At 59.4% G+C, this 6,015-nt stretch overlaps 1 protein-coding gene across 7 annotated transcripts in view; it reads right to left on the bottom strand.

The window, feature by feature from the left end:
- SBNO2 (strawberry notch homolog 2) overlaps positions 1-5,343 on the bottom strand; it is a 41,927-nt gene extending 36,584 nt beyond the window's left edge. For 6 of the 7 annotated variants that reach the window (XR_014057176.1, XM_081502456.1, XM_081502455.1 and 3 more), the window contains exon 1: positions 2,393-2,499. The gene's annotated coding sequence lies outside the window, so the exon portion shown is untranslated. Of the gene's footprint in view, positions 1-2,392; positions 2,500-4,236 lie in introns of those variants that run through there. The other variant, XM_081502453.1, reaches the window with a different exon arrangement.
- Positions 5,344-6,015: the final 672 nt, after the last annotated feature.

Here is a 6,015-nt window from a genome sequence, read left to right on the forward strand (position 1 = left end):
GGCGGAGGCCCTGTGAGGAGGGAGGCAGCCTCTGGAGACTGGACACAGTCGCCTCTTTATTCCCAGCCGGCTCACTCATGAGGCCAGAGCTCTCTGCTGGGTCAGCGTTTCCGGCCCAGCCCCTGTTGGTTGGCAGGGTTGGGGGGGTGCTCGGAGACTTTACTAGAACCGAGCTGGGCCAGCCTGCTGGTCATGTCCCCAGTGGCGGTCCAACCTCCGTTCCTCCCCCCAGCCAAGGGTCGGGGTGATCAGGCAGCTGGAGAGACCTGGCCCTGGGCTGCACACCTGAGGTCAACGCTGCCCCACCCAAACTTCAAAGCCTCCTCTGCGCTCTGCCATGAGGGCTCCCCTAGAAACAAGGCCCCTCACTCCCTTAGCAAAGCATAGACATCTCCCCCAAATGTGCGCGTGCACACGCACACACACACACACACACACACACACACACAAGGCCCCTCACTCCCTTATCAAAGCACAGACATTTCCCCCAAATGTGCGCATGCACACGCACGCATGCACACACGCACGCATGCACACACACACGGCAGGTCTGGCTCCAGACAGGTGTGAGCAGACGGCTGCTCAGAGGCACAGAGTTAAACAAAGGGCCCTCCCGCCCTAGAAATCCCCAATGCCTTCCCCTAAGTCCTCACATTGGCTATCCCTGGGGATAGCATATCACACTCGTCAGACTCCCCAGGGTCTGTCCAATGCCCACCTGGGTCTCCCTGGCCCAGGGGTGTCCAGGGATCACTCATCTCCGGCCCACTCACCCAGGGCCCAAGCAGACAGCCCTGAGCAGCCACCACCCACCTCTGGGGACTCCCCTAGGAAAATACAGGGCCTTTGGAAGAAAAGGTGCAGATAGGCAGGGAGTGGCCTCCCCAGGCCGCCCAGTGGGCCCAAGTCTCAGCCCAAGGATGGGGTACACAGCCACTCCTCTGTTTGCAGCGTCTGTAACTGTCGAGCTCCCCCGCCCAGCCAGGCACACAGGGCCCCAGGCGGGGACACAAAATCAGGGTCAGATCCAGCTCAGGCTGTCTAGCCTGGAGAAAGGGTGGGCCTGACCTCTACAGATTTCCCTGGAACCTCAGCCTCTGACAGGTGGCCCTTCTTCCCTCCAGACTCTGGGGGCCCAGCCCCACTTGCCTCGAATCTCTCCTACAGGGACAGACCCACCACACTGGCTCTGGGCTGGGTCACCTGGCCTGGCAGGAGGTAGGCAGGTTCCCACCTTAAGTCTGTCCAACACCAGCCCCCCTCATCACATGTGCAACATTCACCACTCCTCCAACTATCAGCAGGCTTCCTCCCAGCCTGCTTCCAGGCCAGGTGCAAACAGAGGGGACCACACCTGGCCAGTCAGGCAGTGAACAGCCAGAAAGGAGGCCCAGGGCAGGCAGGACCAACACACTTCCAACGCTCAGCTCTCTCTCCCTTTCCAGAATGTAATAACATGATGCTAGACCCTCCTGCCTGGCTATCCACGCCTCTGCTCCCAGACATCAGCCCCTGTCCGCCAGTGCCCTGGTGCTGGGAGGACACCTCACCTTCCCCATCAACCCACACAGGCTACTGCTCTACAGGCTCCAGGTCTCGGTAGCCCTGGGGTGGGGGCCGCCTCTGCCCACCAGCGCTCCCCGCCCAGCTCTAGGAGACACTCCCACCCAACATGCTCTGCCTGCTCAGTTAATACCAGCAAGGGCCCCATCCCAAGGCCATGGGATCGCACCCGTAAAAACGCAGGGCGGAGAAGCCAGGACAGCAGGAGTCCGGGGAGAAGGGTTACTGCGGAGAAAGGGTGGGAATCAGCGAGGAGACTAAGGTCAGGGGTCACCCTGAGAGGGAGGGGCTATGGTCACGGAGCTGGAGAAGCACAAGAGAGGAGTCAAGGAATGACCGGGGAGCAGCCAGGAGGAGGTCACCAAGTGCAAGAGAGCCACAGAGAAGCGCGGGGTCAAGAGTCACCAAAGTAAAGTCCGGGTATCACCAGGGAGAGCCAGATAGCGGGAGATCAGGGAATCACCGAGGAGAGAGAGAGGAAAGGGTTAGGAGTCGCCCTGTTTCAGGGTTCATGCCAAGGCGGGTGTCAGGCGGGGGTGACGGAGCGGCGCAAGGTCCGGGGTCGCCGAGGAGGGCCGGGTTAGAGTTCACGGCGAAGGACGGGATCGGGAGGGTCGCGGCGGAGGGCGGGATCAGGGGGTCGCCCATGAGGGCGGGGACACGCCGCCGCGCTCCCCACGCCCGCGGCCCCGGAACCCCAGAATTCTGTAACCCCCGGCTCGGGGCGCAGGCGGCCGCGGGGTGCCATGGCCTGCGCGGGCCGGCGAGAGAGGTTTGGCCGGGTAGGGGTGGCGGGAGCGGGCCGAGGGTGGAGCCGGGCGCGCCTCACCTCGGACCCGGGTCCGGCCGGGCGCGGAGCCCACTGCGCCTCCGTTTCTCCGAGCTTCGCCGCGGCCGGGCTCACTTCCGGGTTTCGGGCGCCATCTTGGGGGGCTCGCGCACTTCCGGTCATGCCGCGGGGGCGGGACCTCTGGTGGGCGGGGTTTGGGCGCGGGGCCATCTCGCGGTGACAGCCCACCCCCAACCCCTTGAGGCCCTTCTGCATTTGGAAGGGGCTCGATTCTCGAGTAAGCCTCAGTTTCCTCCTCTACAGCATGAGGAACCATTCCTACCTGCAGATCTTTGCATGACTCTGCCCTCCCCTGGTGCACTCTGACCCTGACCTTTCAGCCACTGGGGTCCTCGGACAGCCCAGACCTTGGCCTCACAACCATCTGAAAGGGCCCTGAGTCCCCCTATCATGCTCCCTCACTTGGTTGCCTCCCTACCAATAGTAGTCTGCTCATTAATCTATCTCCACTCTAGAATAGGAATCCTGGGACCACCCGCCGCCGGTCAGGGAGCCAGGCACATGGGGTCTGATAAGCCCCAGAGGCCACCCTGAGAAAAGCAGGATCCTCTCAGGCAGGGGCCTTAAGACCTGAGTGGCTCCCTTGCTGTCTCCGTCCCCATCAGGGCTTCTAGGGGCCTCATTGTCAGGCACAGGATGGGACCCAGCTGTGGCACAGGCCTGCTGTGTTCCTGTGGCTGGGGCCTACTGGACCACCAGGGGCTGAGCCTGGCGGGTCAGACAGAGCCAGTGCAGGAGGCACCACCTCCTCCCCAGCAGGGAATGAAGACACTGCCACCTTTTCCTGGACCCACCTCACCAGCCAGCCAGAGGCCTCCTGTACCTGGTCCAACCCCTTGAATTTAAAGGCCACCTCTTCACTTGCTTGTCTATTCAGTGAACTCTTATGGATGCTGCTATGTGCCTGGCCTTGAGCTGGACAAGTCCAGGGCCCCCAGAGAGGACTCAGTTCTCATCCTTGCCCTCAGGAAGCCCCCAGTCTAGGAGAAACAGAGCTAGGACCAGACACTCCCATCTGCAAGATCAGGCATAGGGCCCAGTGAGGAACAAAGTCTCTGCCTAGGGCATCATGGAGGGCGGTGTTGAGAGGGTGTTGAGGCTGGGGCTTTGAAGTTCAAGTAGGAGTTTGCCAGACAGCTAGACTTAGGAAGAGCAAATTAAAAGCTGTTCAAAGGCCGGATCTGGTAAGGAAGATGAGTATGTTTTAAAACATCTGTTTGCCCTGGGACATCCCTGGCAGTCCAGTGGTTAAGATTCCTTGCACCCACTGGAGGGGGCGTGGGTTCAATCCCTGGTTGGGGAACTAAGATCCCACATGCCATGGGCTGTGGCCAAAAAGAGAAAAAAATCTGTTTGTCCTACAAATTCAGGACCTCCTGTACCCAAACCCACAGGCACAAGGAAGCAGATGGGGAAACTGGGACCCAGAGAGAAGTAATATCCAGATGGAGCTTTATTTTGGCATGCGTTGTTTTTGGCAATTGAGTTGTAACCCTGACCCTGGAACTATTCTTTATAGCTAACGAGAAGAAATCCAATTGAGCAACAGACTTAAGCTTCAAAAGGGTGAATAAACTGATTCGCGGAGCATCTGGTGGCATGTTCCAGTTTCTGCTCACACAGGACCATCAAACAATTTTCAGGGCCCAGTGACATGGGAAAACGCAGGGCCCCTTGTTCAAAAAGTAGCAAGAACTTCAAGATGGGGACCGTTAAACTGAGCACAGCCCCCCAAGCTCCAGGCCTGAGCAAAGTCCCAAGTCACACACCCACAAAACTGGCCCTGCCCCCACTGCGGCCCTCTGGGGTCTGACTGATAGTACCTGCATTTTGCTGATGGAGAAACTGAGGCGCAGAACTGTTCCACAGATGGTCCAGGTCACAGAGAGAGCCGCTGGGAGGCGTGGACTCGACCTCCACCACGTCCACCTCAGAAAAGCACTAGGTCTCTATGGGTAATTCTGCCTGAAATGGGGGCAGTTTGCCCAAGCCGGGGTGGGTCCAGCCATCTCAGCATGGAGGAAACTGCCAAGTCTGGGGATGTCTAGGGAATTAGTCAGATTTGGGGATTTCCAGGGAATCGCAAGAGGCAGCCTGGGAGACCAGAATGGATGCTGCTCTGGAGCTCAAAACCTGGCCCTAGGTGCTGTGTGACCCCCAGAAAGTGACTTAGCCTCTCTGTGCCTCCATTTCCCACAGATAATAGTGGCTATTATTTTTCAGACAGCTAAATGAACAGTGCCTAGTATTAAGACATTATGAATGTTTCCAGGTGAACATCTGGATCATGGGGTCACCTAAGTGACCCCATTCAATCGTCACAAGAGACCAAGGCTTTTTATCTGGTGGGGACAGGCTCACAGAAGACCACAGGTCTGCTGGTGGAGTTCTGTTTAAGGTCAAAGAGCCTCTTCTTCAACCCCTCCCTCTGCCCCTGCCCCATGGAGGGGCACCTGACTGTCCCCCAGGCACTTTTACCAGGCTCAAGGAAGTAGGGGCGCCATATAAAATGCAGGACACAAAGTTAAGTGTGAATTTCAGGTACAGGAAGAATAATTTTTCGTGCCAGTATAGCCCAGGCAACGTTTGGGCTATATTTATATCAAAGAACTAGCCTTGATGTATCTGAAATTCACATCTAACTGGGATGGAAGTCCTGTGATTTTAATGGTGAAATTCAGGCACTCGACGTGGGAACTGCCACGGACAGAAATGGGACCCAGGAGAAGGCCTGGCGAGTGGCTCCCTCTCGCGGAGCCTTGGCGTTCCCGCCTGCTAAATGGGCGAGATTTTAGCACCAAACACACAGGCGAGTTCCCCATGCGGATCATTATTTCAAAAGAGCAAAAAACTTCACACGGATAGAGGTCAGATCACTGGGGGCTTCCCTTTGAGCCAGGTGATTCTCGGTCTAAGTCAGGAGTCCCCCATTAGCCTCGGTTTCCCTCCAGGGAAAGACCCCGGGGCTAGGCCCGCCCAGGGAGGAGGAGCCGGGTGATGGGCAGGTGAGGCGGGGCAGGTGGACCCGGCCTGGGGGCAGGGGCAGGGACTCGCCACTTCCTGTTTCTCCACATTCTGGAAAGCCCCCGCGTTCCCGGGCGGCGCAGCGCCTCCTCCCTCCCCGCGCCTCCGGGCCCGGGTCCCTCACCACTTCTCCTTTCCGCACCCGCTTCCCCCAGCCCAGTGGTCGGTTCCCGGCTCCCTCTCCCCTCCTCTCCCCCCCTTCCTTCCTTTTCCCATCTCTTCTCCGGCTCTCCTCTTTTTTCTCCTCCTGGAGCCCCAATCGGCGCCCCCAGGGTACAGAACAGAAAACCGAGGCAGCAAGGTCCCACGAGCCATGTCTGTGTCCCCAGCCTCCGGTCACTGTCTGTCTTTCCTCCCTCCCGCCCCGCCACGGCGCCTCTCTCTCGATCGCTGTCCCCTTGTCCCTTGGTTCGTCCCAACCTCTGTCCCCCGCTCCACCAGTCCTCCCGCACACACGGAGCCGACTCCGCCCTCTCCAGCCACCACGCCCCCTCTGTGCCCACCTGACACTTGCCCCGAGGCGTCCTCAGGCGCCGGCGCTGGCTGGCGGCTTCCAGGGCCCTACAGCTCCCTCCCGC

The sequence above is a fragment of the Giraffa tippelskirchi genome, chromosome 6, assembly GCF_054371585.1.
Source record: "Giraffa tippelskirchi isolate mGirTip1 chromosome 6, T2T-mGirTip1v1.2.pri, whole genome shotgun sequence".
Classification (NCBI taxonomy): domain Eukaryota; kingdom Metazoa; phylum Chordata; class Mammalia; order Artiodactyla; family Giraffidae; genus Giraffa; species Giraffa tippelskirchi.